The sequence below is a fragment of the Polyodon spathula genome, chromosome 8 (genome assembly GCF_017654505.1).
Source record: "Polyodon spathula isolate WHYD16114869_AA chromosome 8, ASM1765450v1, whole genome shotgun sequence".
Taxonomy (NCBI): Eukaryota; Metazoa; Chordata; class Actinopteri; order Acipenseriformes; family Polyodontidae; genus Polyodon; species Polyodon spathula.
The window spans coordinates 40,191,559-40,216,623 of record NC_054541.1 but is presented as its reverse complement, the minus strand read 5'-3'; positions in this window follow the sequence as shown (position 1 = coordinate 40,216,623).

Below are 25,065 nucleotides of genomic sequence, written 5' to 3'. Positions count from 1 at the left end.
TGTAGATAAAATACACATATAGTATTTCTGTGTTGCAGATTCCCTATCACAGAATATTTTCTGAGCTCTGTGTTTTAGCTATGCATATGAATAATATAAAGTGGATGTCGTAGTGTTACCAAATGAGTCATTATTTCAACCGTGCTGAATATTTAAAATAGATGCCTGCCCTTCATTCACTACCAGCATGCTAACAATTTAATCAAAATACCAATATAGACACAAAATAAATTATTGTTTCCTGCCAGAGGTACTGGCTAAAGATATCTTCGAGTAAAACATTGTCTTCCCAGCTCATTGTGTGTCTAATTAGAGTGGAAAGAAGGAGAAACTGGTGGTGTCAGTCAGTGTTTAGCATGCCCCGAAGCTTCAAGCTCCTCTGGGTATCAAAGTGCACTAATTAAATGAGGGGTTCACAATATAGCACACAGCATCAGAGCGAGAGAGGGTCCAGTGTCCTCAGTGCCTTTGAGAATCCATGGCCCATGCTAATTACCCATTGTTGAATTGACTTCCCATTCTGCAAGCAATGAATTGTCCCCCTTATTTTCCCACCTTCTCTTTGGCCGACTAATTAATCTTATGGAAATCTCCTGAAGCCAGATTCCAGCAAGGTTGCCCCCATGTTTATAATTTGATTTGTGATGATAAAAGTAAAGGCGCCTGGTGATGGAACAGTGTCATTTCCAACACTCTGGAGACGTGAAGAGGCTATCAATCTTCCCACGTGCCCAGCAAGCTGATATCCGAGAAAATTAACTTCAATTAATAAGAGAAATCCCCAGACGCTCCGTGAAGTTCAGCTGCTCTGAAGGAGGACCTTCAAAGATGTCTCTGGGTTGTCTTTTATGTGCAGACAGTTTATTATTATTATTATTATTATTATTATTATTATTATTATTATTATTATTATTATTATTATAAATTCACAGTGTTTCCATTTACAAGATTCACTGTGAACAGCTACTTTCAACAAAATTTGTTTTCTTTTTTTATTTCAATAAAATACTAAAAACAATATTAAATAACAATGAATATACAGTGTATTTTTAGATCCCATTTTTTGTTAACTGCTGTGAAAAATAAAACAGCTTTTTCCTCATTTAAGAAAAGAGACTATGAAATGAATACCATAAATACTAGGAACATTTTAACAGACTCACAAAACATATACTGTAAAACATGAAATGTTTTTGCGAGCAAGACATTTTAAATACTAGCATTGTTTAACTTTCTTTTTTTAATGGTCTCGAACATTATAATGGAATCTTGCATTCTGTGCAGTACAGTAGTTATCTCTTGATGGCAGCAAAATACACAAGAACAAGGGAGAGCATTGCAGAGACAATACAGTGTCTGTGTCATTAGTATTGTACTGTAGATCTACAGTGTGTAACTTTAAATGTAACACTGTGGTGTTTTTCCATGATTTCTGTTCATACTGTACGTATTATGTACTTTAAATAAAACATATTCAGTTACTATGAAACAAAATACGATAACTGCCCTGATTTCACCAAAAACACCACATAAAAAATACATTTTCATAAGGATTATTTTTAACAAGCTATTCCCTTGAAAATCTGAATGCTCATTTTTTAGTTTTTTTTAAAAAAAAAGAAGCAGGTTTTTTTTTGTATGACTGCTGCGTGTATGAAATACTTTTGAGAGCTTTGTGGATAATAAATTGTGACAAGCAGGCTGTAGTGGTGACATCAGACCCAGAAGAAAATCACAGTACTGCCAGGTGAAATGTGAATTGCACTGTTGCGCAGGTTTAATAAATGAACAAAATAAAAGGTTTAAACAAAAAACAGCACACAACACGTTAGGCCAAAATAAATCGACAAACAAAATGAATAGGCACTAAACAAACAGTGGACGAACAGACAACAAACATGTTCTCCACTCACCGAACACACAACCCAGAGTGAGTGAAATGTGCATCTATGTATACAGTTATGCCGGGATTCAATTACTAATTAACTATTCACTTGGATCCAGGCACGTGAACTAATTTGTGCAACCCCGTGCTCACATACTATGAAATAGTTTAAATGCACGTGAAGTGCAATCCCCGTGCCTAAATACAACTTTATATTTTAAATCACTCGTTTTAGACAGACCCATTTATATCCTGTGCACCAATATCTATAACACACCACACGCAACATATAGCACACAAATACACACATCAGCGGGGCACATTGCCACACAAATGAACTGTAATTATTTTGAACTGGATTACAGTACCTGCGCATGACGAGACGTAAGAGATGTAAATATAATATACATTTTAGACCTGCAATATAACATTTAAACATGCATTCTCTAATCTAGCACCAACACACCAATTTTATAAAAAGATTCATTCATCTGAATTAGGACGTTTGGCATAAGTGATATTCCATGCCATACAATACTCGCTTGAGTCGTTGAATCAGCTTCTTTACCGAACACCGAAAGGAGCATCGCTGACTGCTGAGGCGCGCTTTTAAAAAGGCTATCTTGCAGGATGTGCCCTATAGCCTGGAGATTGCAGGTTCAAATCCAGGCTATGTCATTGCTGACCGTGACCGGGGGTTCCAGGGGGCGGCGCACAATTGCCCAAGCACCGCCCGGGTAGGGAGGGCTTAAGTCAGCAGGGCAATCCATGCTTCACCACGCACCAGCGACCCCTGTGGCTGATAGGGTGCCTGCGGGTCTGTAGTGGAGCCAGTAAGATCTGTGTTGTCCTCCGCAGTATAGGTCTGGTGGCTTCACTGTGGATCTGCATTGCGAAAAATGACGGCTTGGCAGGAACACGTTTCAGAGGATGGTTGTTTCAGCCTCTGTTTCTGGGGTTGCCGGAGGGTTGCAGCGGTGAACTGGGATCAATAATAACAAAATTGGTGATTCCAAATTGGGGAGAAAACATAGGTAAAAATCATTGTAAACGATTAAATAAAAAATAAAAAAGGCTATCTTGTTTCTCCTCAAGTCTGATCCAGGAGGATATTCAGATGAAAATGTATTATGATTTGTGTAAACGATTTGTTGCAGATGAAACATAGAAGTTTACCAGTGTTTTCAGTAAAAGCAAACTCTTTCTCCCATTCTGGCTTAAAGCCTCATACTTTTGTTTATTACTTGTGGATGGTTTGCTCAATGCCATTATCTCCACTAAATGAACAAGCACTTAATTTAAAATGATGAAATTTATTTTCAACTGCACATAAGACTTTCAATCGAGGTGATCGAAATTCGCATACACTAGTGCGCAGTGTCGAAGGTCAGCCAGTGAGGAAATATCCTTGCAGTGAACATGCAGGCTCAAAGAAACTGAAGATAGAGAAGGGGAGAGAAGAAAGAATAATACACACGAATGAGTACAGAGAGCAAAAATAATACTTGTTGTGTTTATTTGTAATTTTTCTCTCTTTCCTTTTCGTTTTTGTTTATTTTTCTTTCTTCAGTTAATTCAAACCACGTGTGCTTCCCTTAACATTTCACTGGGAGCCGCACATGAACCGCCCGGGAGACACATGCAGCTCGCGAGCTACGTTTTGGCCACCTCTGTAATATTAAATGTCGAAAATTAACAGACTACCCTGCCTAAAGTGATTACTTGTATGGCATACATAATCTTCTCAATACATAACTTATTTACAATTGTAACTCCAGGGACAAAAGCAGAGTTGCTGTTAATGTTTTAGTTACAGTTAAATTAAATGCTTTCCTAATTCTACGGTCATATTTTTTTTACATGCACCAGTGTTGTAGGCTTGCCCTGGGAAGGAGAGCTTTTTGGCAAAGTTCATATTCAAGTTTTTTATTTATTTATTTTTACTTGAAATCTCCCAACCAATCAGACATCAAAGATATAACATTCATGTGGTCTAGGGCACAAGTCAATCAAACTAACTTCCCTGCAGTGTAGTACTGACACTTCCAGCTCTTAACATCCCTCTAATTTCCCAGTACAAACGTTAAAAATAACAAGTTCAGTAAAGTGCAAAATATGTAGATTGGGTGCGGTTTGGGAGTGGAGAAGAACAGGCAACAGTTATGCATGTTTTTTTTTTTCTACAAACCACTTCCTCCATCCCAACTGAATACACTGAGACTGCTGAGACTTGCACTGGTAAAAATAGAGTACAGTACCATTCTACCATTAAAAACTGGTTCACTTTTGTTATTTTTGGTCATAGTTTTTTTTTTTTTTTTTTTTTTTTTTTTTTTTTGCTGTTTCATTCTGAATTAATCTTACTAATCCATAATAGCATTTATCCTTAAAATATGGTCACATAATAAAGCATGATCTGTTGATCCCTGTTCCAAATAATTCAGATTTTTATTTATACATATATAGATATACAAACAAACCAAAAAACATACTACAAAAAATATGAACAGGAAGAATTGAGCACCATAAGAGCCATCCAAGTGTCTTCTGTCTTAGAATGTGATTTTGTCATAAGTGACCAAATTGAGCACTGCGCTTTTCCACTTTTTATTGATTGATTGCACTGTTTATTATAATTTTGCCATGATTATTTGGCTGTTTTTATTTTATATTAATTATTATGTTCAGTTTTTGCTTTGTGTGTTTACTGGTTACTGATTATATTACTAACTGCTCTATAGAAGGTGTGCTGTCAGCACAGTGCAGGCAGAGAGCAGGGATGGGAGAAATTGCTGAAGGAACAGATTGCAAGAAGAACCTAGAAAAGTTGGACAAAGACTTAAAGTGAAGTTACAACCAAGTAGTAGTACCTTTGTTTGAGTGGTGAACCTGTCAATCTTACAGATAAGTGCACAGGGTTAGAATAAACCATTTTATTAGACAGTACAATAGGTCAGGACAGTATATAGGAGTTCTGAAGTGTGTCAAATGGTGTCATGGAATCCCAAAAGAACCTGTAGAGAGTGGAAAACAGTTAACTTTCATACATATAGTCAACAATTTGTCACCTGATCAGCTCTCTACCAGTTTGGTGCGTTAAAGCATGTGACAATGTTTTATTTTTGTAATATGCATTTTTTGTTTTATGGGCAGAATACATTGCAAAGCAATGACTACTGCTAAAACACATTTTTATCTAATTTATGTATTCTAGTTAAATTTCTTTGTTTGCATTTGTATGTGCTTTCTAAGAAGTCAGCGTTTGTATTAGAGCTGTCTAATTTCAGCACTTACGAATTCACACAGTGGTCCTCAGAGATGAGCAGGTCAATATTATTAACCTTGAGACTGTGAATAATTAATTGTTTGTTTCAATTGAATGTGTAGAGAAAAAAACCTTTGCAGTTTGCATTATGTTTCATTAGATGCCCAAGTGTAGTTTAGCCAGTAAAAAAAAAAAAATTAGGGACAAGCCTAAACTGTTTTAAAAAGATTTAGGTGTGTTTGTGAATTGGATCATTTTTTGGGGATCTGTCACAAAGACGGCTGTAGTGGTGACATCAGACCTGGAAGACCACACAGTACCGCGAGGTGATATAGTAAGTCAATGCGCTGGTGACCAAACAAACACACAGATAGACAAGACGGTGGATGAACGCTAAACACACAAGTAGAGTGCTGGCCCTCCAGTACTCGTAGCAATCGTTTGTTTAAATCAGATTCTCTTTCTCCTTCTCCTCCTTCTCCTTCTCCTTCTCCTTCTCTCTCCACTCACCAAACACACAACCCCAAGTGAGTGAAAACATGCTGCTTTTATGCAGCTGTACCAAGACTCGATTGCTAATCATTCAGCTGGAGACTCGGTACAACTGCACGTGAATTAATTTAGTGCAATTTCCAGTGCTCACATATTATTACATTTTACCTGCACGTGAAGTGCTGTGCAATCCTTGTGCCTAAATGCAAATATACATTTTAAATCACTAGTGTTACACAGACCCATTTATATCCCGTGTACCAATGACTGTACACCAACATTAACACACTACACACAACATATAAACATAAATATGCACAGGGGCGGGCACACTGCCACAGGATCTCACTGGTTGTTTTCTCCGGTTTTTCCTTTTAGCGTTCGTCTCACCACAGCTACCAATTACAACCTACCCACGTGTGCATCTCTAGTGACCAATGCAGTAAATAAATAACCAAATGGTATTAGCTTTAGTTTATCAATTCTGAACCTATGTAGCACATGGAGAAACTAGTGCTGATTTAGTTGAATATAAAAAATACCATAGGTCTTTGCTGAAGGTGGTGTATATTTGAATGTGGTGAATATTGCGGAATGTAGGCCTCAAGTGATTTTCTGATCCCAAGGTACATCTATCTACAATACAGATCTGTGTGGGTTTTTTTTTTGTTTGTTTGTTTTCCTGGTATTTACAGGATAGACACTTGTTTATTTGTTTTCGGGGTGGTTTTGCAGTGTTTATAATTTAAAATCTAAAATTGTAAAATATTAATTAGTTTAGTGGATGTAATCAATATACATTACATTTTCAATGTATAGTGGTATAAGTAACAGCTTTTATCGCAGATGCCTGGCATTATGAATTCATGTTTTTTTTTTTTTTTTCTTCCTAGTCCCTTAAAATGTGTCTTAACAAGAGTTGAGTGTACTGCATTTGCATAAAAATGTATCCTGTTCAGTACATGCCATCACAATACTCATGAACTTTAACCACAAAATTAGAATTAAACGTAGATGTTCATTAACACTAAGTCAGGGCCATTTCAAACTAACAACAACCTGTTATAAAAGTGATTAGCATTTTCAGAGCAGGTAGTCCCCAGTGTGCAAATAAACCATCACCAAACAATGTTACAAGACATTTATTGCTACATGTCTAAAAACAATAATTGCCATGAACATTCAGAACGTCAAAGGAATATTAATGCAGGCCTAACAACACTGCATCACGTGTTACTGATGTGCTGTGTGCACCACAGTAGCTGTTGCCATCTCTGGAGCTTTATGATGTGCCAGAGAGCTTTGGAATGAGCCCATGCCTAGCCGAGACACCAACATGGCAAAACACTAACTATATTTGAAAAAAGATCACCTTTTCTAAGTAAACTGTTCACATTTACGAATGCAGCCCATACACTTTTTTTTTTTTTTTTACTTTTTTTTTTCCAAAGCCTCTCTGTGTCTTATGTGTTTGGATTTGATTTGATTATAATCCCTAGTCTATATTTAAAACATATTTCCTTTTCGTGGTGTCTGTTCGTTTTTGAGGAGCGTTAAAGGAATACAAATATTGATACTGTACTATTATGTCTTTTTTATCTTGTAGTATATTAAGGCTACAGACTGATATGTCAATCAAAACAATCCTTTTTTGTTGTGTGCTTCGAGCTGATTGCTAGAGGAGTTACTTCTCAAAGATATTCCTAACAATCCATATTTGAGTGCAGTTAAGTAGGTATTGTATGGTTCAAAATGGATACCAACAGCCATTACTGTGAGTTAAATGCAACAGTTTACTATACTTACCCAGTGGCACTGGAACCATTTTGAAAGTGCAGACGCTGAAAGCCATTGAACAAAACTGTAACCTCTGTATATGATGGAAGCCATGCAAAGCCAAGGGGGTGCTAGCGCACCCCCAACATTCCTAGTAGCCTTGACCAGTATTTTTTTTTCTTGAAATGTATTTTAGATCCCTTCCCTTCCTCAGTTAGACACAGGCCAATATCTCCTAAAAGATGGCTCTAAAAAATGGTAAGTTATATTGATCGACACTTTTCACAGCTCATTGCTGTCTTGAGGTCTTTATTGGTTCACATTTACATAATGCCGTGTGATTGCTCCCATTGGTATTGTATGATTTCAGTTTGGTTTTAGTAAGCTACTGTAACAGACATGGTTTACAACTGGTCATTAATTAACATCATTGTTCAGCAACTATTCTTGTGGCCTTTTACTACCAGTTAAATGTACTGTACAATAATGTCCCCCCTTTCGAAGTCTGTACATTGTATTGAATGTCTCTTCCTGAATGCCTTGTAAAAAATAGATTTGTTGTACATTATTTTAGGATATTTATGCTGGATTGATCAACTGACATGATACTTCTGGTTCACAGGGATATCCCACTCTCCAGTTAGGGTTTGGAATAGTTAGCATAGGATCTAGCCAAGACACAAAGGTTAACAACAGATGTAACTTGAATGAAATTCTTGATTCATCTTCACAGGTGCTTGCCCTTTAGTATATTAACAGCTTTGAGGTTTTCAGTTTAGCATAAAATAGCATCATTTTAAAAAATGTGGGGGTTTTCCACTAAATGTACTACTGCAGCTGGACACCAACATTACGCGCCAGTGCTTAAGTGCATGTTATGGGGGAACGTGTGCAAACAGAGTGCACACGCGTCCATAACTGCACGGTATGAGAAAATCTGTTCAGTTTGTGAGTGTCCGTGACAGAAAGGGCAAACGCCAAATCTATATTTTGGAAGATGACCACTGTAATAATGTTGTTAACACTAACGTAAAGGTAAAGGTTTAAAATCTGTGCTCATCATTCCTTTAAGGTTAAACTTACTCTTAAAGGTTTAAGTTGAAAGTAGAATGTATTTTGGTAAAATTCTATACCGGTTTCTATTTATTTTATCAGGTGACATTTCTTCAGGGATTTGAGTTTATGAGTCAATAAACAGATCCTGCACACTCAATAAACTAAAAGGCTTGAGGCCAAGATATTTGTAGCTCATCACGGGAGCCATTTTCACAAGTAGATCTATTGTTATTAATTGTCTATTAATTGTTCCTATCAACACTGCATATTTTGTTACATAATTATATTGTAAATACACATTAGTAATTAAGTTATCGCATTGCAGCTACACAATCATGTGTGCAATTACTGTGTTACTACAGTGTAAATACAACGTAGAGACACTTACCTTGAGCATTTCCATTAACCATCCTTGGAATAAATACACACCTCTTTCGTAACATGAGCCCCTTGTTTAATGTATAACGCTCTTTTATATAATTCAATCTGCCTTTTATATAATGCTATATATTAGGTTTCAAAAGTATGATAATAGATTTTGTTTTTGTTTGAATCACTCTACCATCATATATTTAGTTGTGAAAAAATATGTCTTAATTGTACATGAGACAGTTCATTCTCTAGGTGATAGTGGTCAAAACTAAAAACAAATCGCAAATAATATGGGTAATGCCCTTTGGAAAGCCAGCCCTTTGTTCTTGGTTTCTTCTTTTGTTCTTTGGATTTGTGTGGTGTCCACAAACTGAAAGCCTCACAGAGGCTTTAACCAGGGCGAGTGAACCAAAGATATGACCACTGTATGTTTAACTAGGGCTGGGTTCAGATTATGTCCGTGTGTTTAACCCAGGATAACTGCAACTTTAGGTAGGGATTCATTTAGGGGGTTTTAATCCTAACAAAATGTATTTATCTTATGTTTGGAAGAAGGAGTAGCACACTGCTCAAGCTTGGCCACTTTTTATTTCTTAATTGTTTTTCTGCAGTGTTTTGTTTTGTCTTTTTGTAAATACATACACTTGTGTCCTTCCAGACTTACCCTAGTGGCGACAACCAGCCTCTGCAACTGCCTGTATTAATAAAACCTGGACGCCTGAATGCTGTTTGTTATCAAACCCTCTGTGTCTCTCTCGTCTCTCAGCGGATACCCACACAGTAACATAATCCCCCTGTTACAGTAATGCATTCTTTATTAATGCTACAGTGTGCATTGCATTCCTATGAAGTCAGTCTCTTAAGAGTTTCCAGTTGGATCCTTATACAATTGTTTTAACAGCATGCATCCAGAACTGTATTAAAACCAGCTTCTTGCTTATGCATGTTATGTTTGGCATGAATTAATCTAAACAAACTAAATACAGGCTTTGTGTTTGGACAAACAGGTGTTTTCTTACTATCTCTATTTAGCTATTCCCAATATTGCAAACACTGTTTGTTTTGTTTCGGCATTTTTGTATGACAAATGCATAAACACAAACATGTAAACACCGAAACCTACAAAGTGGAATTGTGTATGGCTGTATGTAGCTTTATATAAAACACGGGCACATTTTAGTGTTCATAACTAATCTCTTAAACACCAAAGTATATAGTATTTAGCATGACACAGCATCAAGTGTAGACTAATTTAATGTTTTACACAACAGTTGGCACTATGAAGCCAGACTAAAACAATTAGTCACACAAAAAACAAAAAGCCTCACAATAAAGCCAAGAAATAACACATTAAATAGAAATGAACTTTAAATGTGTTTCTAAAAAAAAAAAAAATCAAAAGGAACTCTGCTTCTGAAAATCCTTTTTGTTTCTAAATGATCACTTTCACTACAGACCAAGGAGAGTACATTTCAATGTATACACTCCTGTCCAAGAACACACTGTTTGTGCAATAGTCTCTTCTACATTAAAATGTTTCATGAGAACATCATCATCTAGTTTCAAACTCCAATATCTGATTCGAAAGCAGTATGTGGCAACTTGTCTTTACACAGATCAAAAAAGAATGGAGGTCAGCAGGTTCAGAACCCAAACAAACTTGGGAGTTTGCCCGCAAGTGTGCCAATGGATTTGCACTTGCCCAAGGAAAACTGGGTCCTTGACGTTTTGTGTATCCTAGTTTGGAACAAATTATGGTGTTGTCGAGTTGTAATATCCCTTAGCTACATATGATTAATTACGACCATTCAACCGTTTCACATATATACAGAACAAAGTACCATTTTTGTTTTGTATTTTTTTCACTGCTGAAATAATGGAATAAAAATACAGTGTAGTGATGTGCATTGTAGTGTGGAATTGATTTCTATGGTAACAAGTCATGGTGAAGCATGTGGACAAATCTGTCACGTAATTAAGAAAAAAAAAGTAGAATAAGATACCAAATTGGAATTCTCCAACTGGTCAATGTGTAATATCTTTCTTGTTTTAAGAAATACCATATGATATGTGCTGGCTATCCTTTGGCAAAAGTGGCAAAAGGCTGATTAACTGTCTTGCTGAATGGTTCATAATGTTGCGTTATAGTTTTTTGTTAGACAGCTGTAGTCTATGCAAATCTGTAAAATTCATTCTGGTGGGATTTCAAAATTAAGACTGATTAGCTCAATGGTGAAGTAGTACGGTGGACAGAATCAAAGTAAAACTAATAATGGTGTTTGAGACACTATTGGATCACTGAAGCTGGAGACAATTCCTTTGCAGAATATTTTAACAACCAGACGTGCCATGCAAAATGTTCTTCACTATGGAGAGCTCTTAAGGGATCTATTCTGCTTAGCGTGTTCTGTTCTTGCGCAGCCAAGCAACTGCTGAATCAACAGCTGTGTGTAGAGCACAGAGTCCACCCGGGAAACTTGTCAGCGGGCAGTCCTCCACAACGTGAAGCATTGTCTGTTTTTGCCCACATGAGCAGAGTGGGCTGTCTACGAGGCCCCAGTCATAAGGACACGCTGCACACCACCGTGACCAGTACTGTAGCGATTGAGTAAAGTCCAATTTTGGCGTGGCAGGTCAAAGCCGGGCGGGCGTTCTGTTGGGTCGGCAATGAGGAATTGGTTGCAAGTGTCGCTCTGGAACCACTCCTCTTGCCACTGGGTTGTTGATGACCAATCAGGGTCAGGAAGTGACAGCCAGACTGGACGTCTAGATTCCAGACGCACCTTTGGTGGATGGAGGATAAAGTCATGCAATGGTAGTGCCGGGTTATCCTGGATCTTGTTGACGATTTTGACCACTGCTTCCTTGCTCGAATGTGTGGAGGTGTGATGTTGCTCAGCACCGGTAGCCACTGGACGGGAATTGAGCTAAAAGTGCCAGAGATGGTCCGCATTGTAGAGTTCAGATAAGTGTCAATTTTCTTTGCATGCAAACTGCGACACCAGACTGGGGCACAGTACTCAGCTGTTGAGTAGCAGAGAGCAAGGGCTGTGGACTGGAGGACCGGTGTTCGTGCTCCCCATGAGATGCCAGCCAACATACTCAGCAAGTTGATCGCACTTAAGCCTTTTACCATCTAGGACTACATTCAGTTCCCGTGAAGCACTTGCATTGTGAAGGTGAAAAACTGCTGAGACAGTTTTTGTGATGCTTGGTTGGAGTCGCCACTTTTTGCAGTAGTCGGATAAGACTGCCATATCGATGTTGAGACGCTCTTCGAGTTCTTCGAAAGCTTGGGCTTGAGTGGCACAGCATATATGAACTTGCTGGATCTCGTACGAGGGAGGTCCGAGACATACACATTGAAGAGAGATCTATTCAGAAACCCCATTGAGGTTCTTGGTCCAAATTGATTCATTAGTGCTGGAATCAACATGTTTGTTTAGGAACCAATACACTTTTGTTTGAACCAATGCCAATTTGTACTAACATGAATATATTTACACTGGATAAGAAACATTTATATTGGATCCAGAGCAGCAATGTTACAACCAATAGATTTGAATTAATGTTAAAATGTACAAAATAAATAATTTAGTTAGCAAAACCTAAGTATGATTGTACTGGAACACATTTGATTGGGACTGGAACTTATTACTCGAGTTGAAAACAAACATGTATACTTCATCGTATCTAATTTACCTGTATAAACCATAGAATGCAATATATCAGCAGCAACAGCAGATCTTGACTTTATGTGTCAAAGACAACTCCAAGCGCTGTATTGTTCATATTGAACACAAAATTACTGTTATAAATCACAGGCAGGGTTACAGAGGGCAATTGCCCTTGCAATATTTACAACATGTTCTCGAGGGGTAAAGATGCAGTATCAATGCAACTACTCATTCCTTTATTATAAATGTTATCATTTAAACTTTGTTTTTGTGAAATCTAAATGAAGATGTAAGCCTTATGCTATTGGAAATGTAAATGGCTAAACGTATACATTAGATTCCTAGTTTATAAAATGGACTATAGTCACTATTGAAGAAAGTAATACCAGTCTCTCAAAGAAGTGATGTAGATCAGTAGCTCCCAAACTGTGGGGCGCAAAAGGTCCCGAGGAGGATCTCTGAACAGGGGTGATATAGTTATGTAAAGGGCAGTGTTTGGGTTTTTTTTGTGTTTTTTTTTAAAACATCATCAAACAATCTTGCTCCATTTGGTTAGTATTCATTGTGGTGTTAAAGTTGCCCAGATTTAAAAAAAAAACAAAAAAAGCCTAATACTCCTGAATTTGATTGATAGAGTGAGTATGCTGTGTGGTTAAATTTTGACTTAAAATTTAAGGCAGCAGTAAAGATTTTTATTAGGGCTTCATTTATTCATTGTTTTGTACGTTTGCAAGCCTGACCCCTTCATCAGTTTTACTCTCAAAGTGCTAGAATGATTTTTTCAAAATACAGCCGTCCACATGTATTTGCAACTATCTAATTAGATAGTGAGACTTTTGTTGGAATTAATCATTCAATCAATCAATCAATCAATCAATCAATCTTTATTTTACATAGCGACTTTCATAGTAGACCACCATCACAAAGCGCCTTACAAGATACAGTAAAAACAATGCATAATACATTAAGTACAGTAAAAAAAAAAAAAGCATAGTACATTAAATACTTTGAAAAAACAATACATAATACATAAAATACAAGGCTAGAATGTAAAAAATCTAAAACATTGTGGGTGCGTATGTCGTATAGATTCATGAGTATAAAAAAGTTAAAAATAGCAAAGACGCAGCAGCTAATAACAGATATCAGGCTTAAAGAGCTTGGAAAGCAAGGGAGAAAAAGTGGGTTTTGAGGGTTGATTTAAAGCGAGCGATGGTGGGAGCATCATGCACCAAAGCTGAGAGAGAGTTCCAGAGTGTCGGAGCCATGAAGCTAAACGAGTGTTCTCCAAGTGTGGTGCACTTTTGATTGGGGATACAAGCTGGCCAGAGTCAGAGGACCTCAGCTTGCAGACAGGGACATATCGGGTCAGCAGGTTGAAGAGGTACTCAGGATCTGTGTGATGAAGGGCATTGTAGGTGAGCAGGAGCAAGACGGGGGGTAATGTGTTCACATTTTTTTACATCTGGGAAGGATCCTGGTGGCAGCATTCTGAACTAGCTGCAGTCGGTTGATGGTTGACCACCATAGAGAGAATTGCAATAGTCGAGTCGAGAGACAAATGCATGACAGAGTATCTCCACATCTAGGAGGGAAAGGTAGGGATGGAGTTTGGAGATGTTTTGAAGGTGGTAGATTTGACCATGGAGATGTGGGCATCAAAGGAGGTTTACACCAACACTTCATACATTGGGGGAAGCCAGCAGCAGACAGTTTCCAAGGTTTAGGGCAGCTATATTGAGATTCTTAAGTTGAGTTTTAGATCCTACTAGAAGGAGTTCAGATTTGCTAGTGTTGAGCTGAAGAAAACTGGCAGACCTGCAGGCCTCGATGTCTTGAATGCAAGTCGCGATCAGGATCATAGCAAAGGGACATCCAGGGTCGAGTTTTAAATAGAGCTGGGTATAGTCAGCATAGGAGGGAAACAAGAGGCTATGTTCATGGATGAGATAACCTAAGTGAAGCATGTAGATGTTGAACAGGCTCAAGAATGGACCCTTGAGGGTCACCACAAGTGACTGGGTTTGCGACATCACTTCATCCAACACAGAAAACAGACTGCATGTGTCAGGATAGGTAAGATGACATCCAGGAGAGACAGGTTAGAGAGATCCCAGCATACTTCTGAAGGTGGTCAGGGAGCAGCAGCATCAGCATTAAGCAGAAGGTCAATCCGGAGCAGAACGATTTCGGTACTGTGATGCGGCCAGAAGCCAGACTGCAGAGATTCAAGCAGATTGTTGTCCGTGAGATGTTTCATCAGCTGACTGGCTACAGCCCTTTCAAGAGTTTTGGAGAGAAAAGTTTTAGCAGTAATCACTTGGTAGCCGTAGGCATTGAGGAACCTTTTCGCATGGAAGGCTTGTCAAACTGGAAAAAGACAACTGAAATATTTAGCGATTACCAAAAAGACAGTTCACTTGTGAAGTATCCGTGAATTTGGTTTGCCCCCTCTATACACATTTTTTTCATTACATTCAGTTTATCGTCCATTTCCACTGTTTAAATTGGTTTTCAATTTTCCATAATGTATCATAATTTACTACCATTTGCTATTTTACCAAACTTTAGATTTGGATTTGGCCATAAAAGCCTGCACTACATTGTTAAGCCATTACACTGGTGCAGTAGGGATATAACAAATCTAATGCTGTCTAATCAAGCATATCATTAAAGCCTGGTACACACAACCCTTTGAGATCGCTGAGCAACACACTAGCCGAGAGAATCGCATCGCAAAATATTAAACATTCTTAAACTTTGCGAGCCAACTGAAATTGCATAACACATTGCATCGGGCAGTGTGTACCAGGCTAAAGTCACTTACTCCTCAGTATACACTGTGTGTGTTTTTCTGTGTATAGCTTCATTTTGTCAGGATTTATCATTGGTGTTAACCAAACAATGGAAATGAATGCCTATGTAATTATGACAACAGACATAAAACAGACTCATGTGATGCGTGTCCTTGGTAAAATGTCAAGTGTTTGCATAATTTACTGTCTTGACTGGAATTATTAATGACAGTGACTTCAACTTTGGCATTTGTTTTTTTAATATAGATAATGCAATTAGAAGCTTTAGACTGTAAACATACAAACTCTGGTTTCTCTGATTTCCGGAGAAACCAGCACAGTTCTTTTCCAATTGGCAAGTAAGGTGTCGTCAAGCAGAAAAACAATTCTCTGGCAGAAGTCTAGTTCGTAGTGTGTAAAGCTTTTAGTTTTTACCATCAGTGCAAAAACTTTCTTGTGCTTGAAACCATTTAATATTCCCAGATACATCTTAACCCAATTGTTCAGACATTTTTAATGCTCTATTCTGTTTATTTGTATAGTTTGTTTTTTTCTTTATTACTAATTTACAGCAGAGGCAGTATTATTGAATTTGAACAAATGTGTGTATCGTTCATATATTTTTCTTGTTTCCCATCAAGTAAGAAAACTGGACTGCAGTAATGCAACTCTGCTGTTTGGGTTTATTTAAAATGTTCCTAGACATATGTTCAAATGGAAGCATATACAGTTTTGATAACTAATGATGCTGAGACCATTGTTTATTTGCTTGTTCTGAAACAGGATCATATTTATTCTGTGCCCCTCTTTTCTTCTTTCTGATATATAACTAATTGTTGGCAGATGTGGCAATATCTAAGGCCAAGACATATTTGTTTGCACAGTCTGATTTTTCAGACTAAACCGGTATCAGGCAGTTGCAGCTGGCTTTTATCAAGGCTCTGTACACTGTAGTCTCCACCTGGCAAAACAAGATGTGCACATGTGACTTATGCATAAAAGCTTAAAAAATGAGTCTTAACTTTGGCAACAAAGAAATATTGATACGCGTGTTAAATATTAAAATTGTAATTAGATCTATATATAATGCAATGGATAATACCTGGTAGACTGTCTTTATTTTTTATCATTTTGTAATATATTTTATTACTAAGTTTCTTTTTAGTTATATTGTATTTGATGTGTAGTTGGAAGTTACCAGAAATATGTTCTGTTGTATTCTGCATTGTCTGTAATCTTTACAGAAGACTTAACTTTAAAAATCTGACAAAAACAGGGAAGTCGTGTCTCAACAGCTAAATATTCAGTACAGAGAGGAAACTCTCACTCCTGTTGTGATTACATCTGTGTTACTAAAGGAAGAGTAGTCTTGCAGTGATGCATGTTCCAGCTATATTATCAGTTCTGATACATGTGGCTGTAATGAATCTCCTCCAAGCAGCTAATGAGTTAATAATACTGACACTAGCGTAAGACTCGTACTTGTCTTTTGACTACAGAGCTTGTTCTTGATGTTAAGTCGTTCGTCTTTGAAACGTATGGTTTGCAGCTCATGTCCGGCCATTGCCTTCCCATTCAATTCAAGTGAGCTGAGATGCTAATTCATTTCAGTAGAGCCAACTGGGATTAGCCCATTAGAAACAAGCAGCTAATATTAAGCAGTGATTGGCTGCCCAAGTCCCTGTCTCTTGTGTATTAGCATCCGGCTGTTCACAGAGCTAGACTTCCTAAGACGGAGGTGAACGGTGGCTCCTGATCATATTTTTGGTTGTTTTGGGTCACTCGTTAGTGGAGCACATGTGGGTTGGGATTAGTCACTGAAGGTGATTGGACCAGTGAAAACAGTCAAGGGGAGAGAGCTTAGGCTAGCATTTAGAGAGATGTGGAGTATGCAGGCTGTGTCAGATCTGTTACATTCCACACAATGCAGTCAGTGAGGAACTACTGTAGTCCCTGGCTGTGGTTCTTAGTTGTTTGTTATCTCATTATAAAATGACTCTTGTTGAGACACTTCTAAGATGGTTTTTCTTAATATCCAAATCAATAACCCCCTGGCTTAGTTATAATAATTTGAAAAAGTAATTTTTAATTATGAGACACTTCATGTAAAATTTCAGATATGTTTTAAATACCAGTTAACTTATTTGAATTCAACTCACAATTAATTTCTGCCACACATATCCTAATTAGGTGAGCAATTGTCAAATGGCAACAGGGACACCTGCTGGTATGGCGGGAGAATCGCAAGTCCACTGACCCACTGAACCTTGATTTAGCGGCTGCAGGCTATTCCAAACTTAAAACCCAAAATAGAACATCTATTTTCTTCATGAACTGAGAAAGATCATGATTGAGATTAGCAATATTAACACATTTTTATTGAAAGACATTTGCCAGGAAACTCCAGCTTATGGGGTGCAGGTGGGAAAAAAAAGTGCATTGCTTACATTAAACCTAGAGATGAATAATTGCTTAGTAATAATTATAATATAGCACCTTTCATAGTGAACCACCATCACAATGACCTTTACAAGACAAGTGTGTGTAAACTATGCATCAGCTGCAGAGTCACTTACAACAACTAATCACCCGAAAGACGGAGCACAAGGAGGTTAAGTGACTTGCTCAGGATCACATTGTGAGTCGGTCAGTGGCAGAGGTGGGATTTGAACCGGGAACCTCCTGGTTATAAGCCTGTTATTTAATTTCTGAACAACAAAGCCTCCTAATATGAGGTACTGTACTTCAAATTACATCCACATCATACATTTAAGGAGTAGGGTTTTGTTTTTCTGCTGTTTGTATTCTGGAAGTTAATGTATAAAATTGAGCATATTTATAATGCCAAGGATGAATAAAAATAATTATACCTATTATTGTTAATGTTTATTACCAGGGTCTCATCCAGGTTGCCATAATAGAAACAACTAATTAAGGATTTCAGTAGAACCCATGAAGTAAGAAACAGCAGGAGCAGAAGTATGACCCTATGGACATTTCCCAAGTGTTGCTATAGTTTAAATACATTAAGCCATGCCCACGCTGATGTAGGTTAGAATTTATAATGTTCTCATCACTCGCCAATGAGGGCTCACAAAATGATATTTCTGTGTACAGGTGCTTTTGACACACAAAAAAAGCCCATTTGTTCTATTTCCCAAGTCCTGAGTTTAAATATGACTTAAATAGTGTAATATATAACTCTTTCAATATAGGTTTTAACTTCTTTATTAGAGTACTTTGCACATCAAACAACAGTTGGAGGAATTATTTTTTGAAATTCAGCAAATAAATCCACGTTTGGTCGCTGGACTGTTGTTCTATGTGGTTTTATATTGATTTCTGTACAGTTCCTGAGCCTTGCTCAACTGTACACTAGCAATACTTGTGTGATCATCAGTACTCGACAGGACTGCTGCAACCAAATGTGTTTGTATACCTTGGTTAATGGAATTACAATGGAAAGCTCCAGTTCATTAAAATAAAAGCCTGTTGTGTCTTTGTTTCCCCCTGATTTTGCTACAGTAACGCAATCTCAAAAAGTATGATGCAATGGAATTCATTATTGTACTACACTATTTTTGTATTACATACCATCCTGTTTCTTAACCTTAACCCCTTCTCTGCTGAGGCTCTGGTGATTTTGGGACTTGCCTGTTTTACATCAAAATTACTATATGTTCCTTTTTAGATACTCTGAAGTTTATATTGGTGACAAGTTTTTGTGGTTTACTTGGTCATGTGACCACAAAATACAGCTGTTGTAAAAAATAAAAAAAACCTACTTTTTTGTAAAATGTATTATACCTGCATCACATTTTGTCCCTAAAATGCTAATGTTTGGTGTAAGAATGTACAAACTTTTAAGCTGCTGCATGTGCCCATGCCTAGGTGTTTATATTTTCATTGATTTTGTGGGGGTCTACTTGCTCTAGACAGACAGCAGACAACTTTGACTTTTCCACTTCAAAATATGCAGCCCACGGTCCATAGCACCCACCCCAATTTTAAGTGCCCAGTGCTCCACCTGGTATAAGTACACTTTTTTTTTTTTTAAACTGCACAAAACTGGGGTTTATTTAGTCTTTCCAGTACTCATGTATTGTGTGGTATCTTACAAGGTTGTCCTAGAAGAAAACTTGCTTCCTTCTGCTCTGACAATGTTCCCCAACTCTGAGGATTGGTTTTTCCAGCAGGACAATGCTCCATGCCACACAGCCAGGTCAATCAAGGTGTGGATGGAGGACCACCAGATCAAGACCCTGTCATGGCCAGCCCAATCTCCAGACCTGAACCCCACTGAATACCTCTGGAATGTGATCAAGAGGAAGACGAATGGTCACAAGCCATCAAACAAAGCCGAGCTGCTTGAATTTTTGCACCAGGAGTCAGCCAACATCAATGTGAAAGACTGGTGGAGAGCATGCCAAGACGCATGAAAGCTGTGCTTGAAAATCAGGGTTATTCCACCAAATATTGATTTCTGAACTCTTCCTAAGTTAAAACATTAGTATTGTGTTGTTTAAAAATAAATATGAACTTATTTTCTTTGCATTATTCAAGGTCTGACAACAGTGCTTCTTTTTTCTTATTTTGACCAGTTGTCATTTTCTGCAAATAAATGCTCTAAATGACAATATTTTTATTTGGAATTTGGGAGAAATGTTGTCAGTAGTTTATAGAATAAAACAAAAATGTTCATTTTACCCAAACACATACCTATAAATAGTAAAACCAGAGAAACTGATAATTTTGCAGCGGTCTCTTAATTTTTTCCAGAGCAGTATATATATATAACTCTATAATAATTTTTTTCCAGAGCATGTATATAGTATATATCTATATATATATATTAATAATATATAATATATAGAATTAAATAAATTTATTTTTACAAAGACGTGAATTAACCTGAATTAACTTTATTAATATTATTTCAAATGTTTCTGCACTGAATTGGAATTGAAAAATATTAGCACTACAGAATTTTTTAAACTGTTAAGAACAGTAAAGAATAGTAAAGATGTACACATCATACGAATGGCCATTATTATTTTTAACTAATTTAACTACACAATTTTAGTATTTCATGTACTGGAATTGGAATTTAATTCGAATTGATTCATTTTAATTGATTAATTGGAATTGGAATTGAATATTTATGGGTATAATTAGAATTGACCTATTTGAATTGAGGTGGAATTTTAATTGGAGTTGGAATTAAAAATAGGAATTGATCCTAACTCAGCACTGCAGTTTTTACAGTCCTGTACTTTTGTCAGTCAGTGATGCACTGCCTATCACATGCAAAGACGGAAGTGCATTGAAGTCTTGCTTTTGCACAGCTGCATCAGCTGGAACACCTCTTTTGCAGCCACAACAGACCAGTTACTAGCAACTCTTAGTTGCTTCTGCTAATGTTGTCCAGAAAGGGCAATAAATGTTTGGCCATGTCCGTTGAATGTTCTTGGCTATTGCACAGAGTGGCTGGTTACAAGCAAGAATGGGGATCTGACCAGGGTTCCATTGCTGTACTGCATTATGTACAATTGTCATAGCATGTTACATCATTGCAATTGAGTCTTCAAACAGTGGCAATAATGCACTTTTTGGCAGCATATTAGAGGACTGACTATTTGCATGGTATGCAGACCAGGAGGTGGGTGGACTCTCATCTTTATCAGGTAAATAGATATATGAATTTTGACTTTCTCTAACTGGATATGTGTCTTTGCCCTGTGCCCATCAACTGAAAGAGCAACAGTTGTAGCTGGCAATGGTGGATACTGTACTGGCAGAGGATAGATACTGGTATTTTTTCCATATATAGCAATTGAGAAAAACTGTAATAAACCTTTTCTAGCCACATTTCTAGTGCCAATAATTTTGAATCTTAAATACACACACACACACCCACACACACGCACATATAGTTTGGATTCTCTGAACAGAATACTCTACTGATTTTAAAGAAAGAGGATAGTTTTCACTGTGTCTTCTTTCTAGCACCGCTGTCAGCTGTCAGTCCAAAAGTGTTGACAGAGAGAATTAACAGCAGTGGGAAAGTTTTTTTTTTTTTTTTACTGGTACAGTAAGCAACGTCGTGACCCCGCTCGCCTCTACTGTCACATCAACAAAACAAGACGTAGACAAATAGTCAGATGTTACTTAAAAGTTGATTTCATGAAGCACAGCTCGATAAAACAGCTACTGATCAAAGGTAAACTTTTTTTTTTTATTATTATTTTCGATCCTCATTGAAAAGAAAACGAAAGTTACACACAGATTGTTTTAAATTAATTCGGAAAGTTTCACAGTACAAGCCAAGGATATAGCCCGCTTGCGTTCAAATGGGCTGTAAATTACATTTAACAACTATGTCACATCAAATATATTTAATCCATGCAATAGAATGAAATTAAAGCCACCTTTAAGTCCTGGATGAACGACCCTGAGAGAAAAAAAAAATGCAATCCAACTTTTTTAATTATGACGCACCAGATACAAATATAAAGTTACCACCATAAATGGTCTCTGAGATATTTTCCAAATAGTGTTTCCAAATAGTTGCCATAATAATTTTTTTTTTTAAAAAAAGGGCAGAAACTTTTCTTTTTACATTCACTGACAAGCAAGGTTAACCCAAACAATTAAAATAATGAAAGCAAGTGTACAGCTGGAAGACTGAACAGCCCATTCTCTCTGTTTGGTGACACCCACCTTATAATGTATTCAGATCTTTTATTCAGAACTATTAAATCTGTGCCCTTTGGGTGCTCGGTGGAGTGCCTAATCCCTCTTAGATCCTGGGGCAGTGCATCTTTCTACAGTATCAATACAAAGAGGTGCTGATACAGCTACCACATGTACATCAATAAACCTTTCCACAGACCACTCACAATGGTAAAGATTCAAACAAACGTGAAGCGCAAAGTGAATTGGTCTGAAGGAAATTATTAACTAACAATTACATTTACAGTATGTTGCATTTCCTCCTCTTTCCTGCCAATGGTCAAAGTGGACAGTGTCTTCTATAAAGAGGAGCAGAAGAAAATCATACAGTCTGGGGTCAAGGATTTAATTAAGAAATAAGTATTTGTAACCCACCAGGTGTCTAGCTGTTTGCATTTCTGAAATGTTCTGAATAATATTTCTACAAGCCAGCATCCGCTAAAAACCCTCATTATTTACTAAACAGGTCTTCTAACAAGAGAAGACTGATTACCATGAAAACTGCAATAAAACCACACGCTTGAGGAATATCAATCATAATTGAAGTGTTGCAAAGCAGATTACACACATTAGCCTGCACAGCTTTAAATATGACAGCTGCAACTTAACATGACACATGTTATAATATATAAAAAAGGATTTATAAAGTGTTGCAAGTAACATGCAATAGAAGAGGGTTTTTTTTTCCTGTTGCCTTAATGCTTAAGTATTTTACTACCAGGGTATTAGAATGCTCTTCAAGTAACATTCAACAGAATAATTTTTATTTGCGTTGCTTTAATCCTTAATTATGTTTTACTTGTTACAATCCCAGCAGTTAAAAGCATCCAGTAAACAGTTTTGGCTTGGCAAGGATATCCTGGGTATTATAGGATTGCATATGCTATTAAATATGTGGACATGTTTCAACTCATGTTGGAGTATTATTTACTGCACTAGCTGCTAAGGCAAAGGATAAGCTTGTTCAGATTGCTTGTTTATTTATTGAACGCTATTAAAAGCGCTTGCCAAGTTTGGTTATATGAACTGGCTGACATTTATTAAATAAAACCACTTAGAAAACAAAATAATACAGCTGACAGAAATTTATATTTTTGATTGGGCCCGAGTTACTTTTGCCCTTTTTAGTGTGTCTCAGATGTTAGAGGCTGAAATATTGTATGAAGACAGATGCAAATGAGTTGGTGCTCAGATAAGGAATATCATTTTGTTATCAGCTAAATAAACCTTTTTTTATATAATATGCCTGTATACCGCACAAACAGAAGAGACTATAAATCATCAAATACACATATAATAGTAAAATATTGGTAACAGCTATAGTGTTATATATTTTATATGTTATATATAGTGTATAAATTGCATATCACACTTCCAAAGCAAGACATACAGTACTACCCCAATATGGAAATCTGGCTGTGGTGAAGCAATATAGTTTTTTGTAAATAGGGATACTACAGAATGTTTTCATATGAGGCAGGGGACATACCCTTGTGTAATTCACTGTGGGCCTAAGCCACTTACTAATATTTTTGTTTACAGATACATTTTTGTTTGTTTGCAGTTAACAGGTCAAATGATATTCTCATCATTATAACCAACATGCTCTAGTTCACAGCTGCAACATTCAAAGATTGGTAGGATTAACAGACGGTAATAAAATATATCTTAAACACTCAAGTCCTTCAATAAAAACACACGGCACACTAAGGTTTGTTTTGACATTTTGGGGTAGATGTAAAGATATGCGCAAAGTGATCTGTGGGTGCAAAACCGTGTTTAGAAGTCGTAAAGTCCGATTTTAGCGGCCACAAATAATGCAGCGTATGTAAAGAATGGTGTTCACCTGGTGTTCTGCACCCACTATCCAATTAGTACTTTGCCATCATTACTTCATTAAAATGAGCACACACCTGCAGAGACCTGTCACTGGCTTCAGGATGGCTGCTGTGGTGCACTTCCTGATGCGGCAACGCTTGGCTCTTGTTGAGGAGATGCAGAAACAAGTTTGAAGGAGAAGGGCAAGACGAAGAAGACCCTGCATATTCAATCCCAGGGTTACTTTGTTTGGGATGCCTGAGGATCGGGTGCTAAAACATTATCGTCTCACTCCGCAGGTCATACTAGGCCTAATAGTTGAATTGAGGGATGAGCTAGGGGCTGCTATCCCTTCGCCTCTGGTTACTTTCAGACCACAGTTGGAATGTCTGGAGGGATAGCCCAATTCACTTTTTCCAGAGTGCTAGGCAAATTTGTGGATGTCATGCTGAAAAGGGCAGACCAGCACATATCCTTTCCTAAGGATACTAGCATAACTGATGTTGGCTGAGGCTTTTTCAAACAACTCCATTTCATGCTGAGTGACCTCAGCCATGAGGACTCTGCTCCTTCTCAGAAAACTTTTCTTTTCCATGCGCCAAAAAGAGGACTTTGCTAGCCTTCCTCTGACATATATATTTCTTTGTTTGTATTTTCGTGGTATTCAAATGTCACACAGCACCTACTGCTCTTTGTACTTTTGTGGCCACTAAATAGACCGATGCACTCATTGAGACCCTCATTATCATAATTGCGTGCGTGTTGAGTAATTTGCATTGCTGTTAAGCTTATATAGGGTGCAGTGCAAAATAATTGCCTGGCTGCAATGCAATTTGAATTTTGCATCCGCAGTTATTTGCACTGTGCCTTTACTTATATCTACCCCTTTATCTTCAACTTATTTATTTTTAATAGAGCATATTAGAGTTGAGTCCCTCAGGTCTATCAGTATTGCATTTATTTTCATGATGATGTTCATAACAAGAAATGAATTAATATGCACAGGGTGTTTTTAAATAACTACCCCACTAAAAAAAAGGTTGTCCAAGTTCCTCAGGTCAAGAAGCATAGAGCACTTCAAGACAAAAAAATAAGACTGTGAGGTTCTGTCACATAAATATATTCTTAAGCATAAATGAAACAAAACTGAATATTTATGTAAAGCTTTGATCGAATGTTATTACATTCCTTGCATTA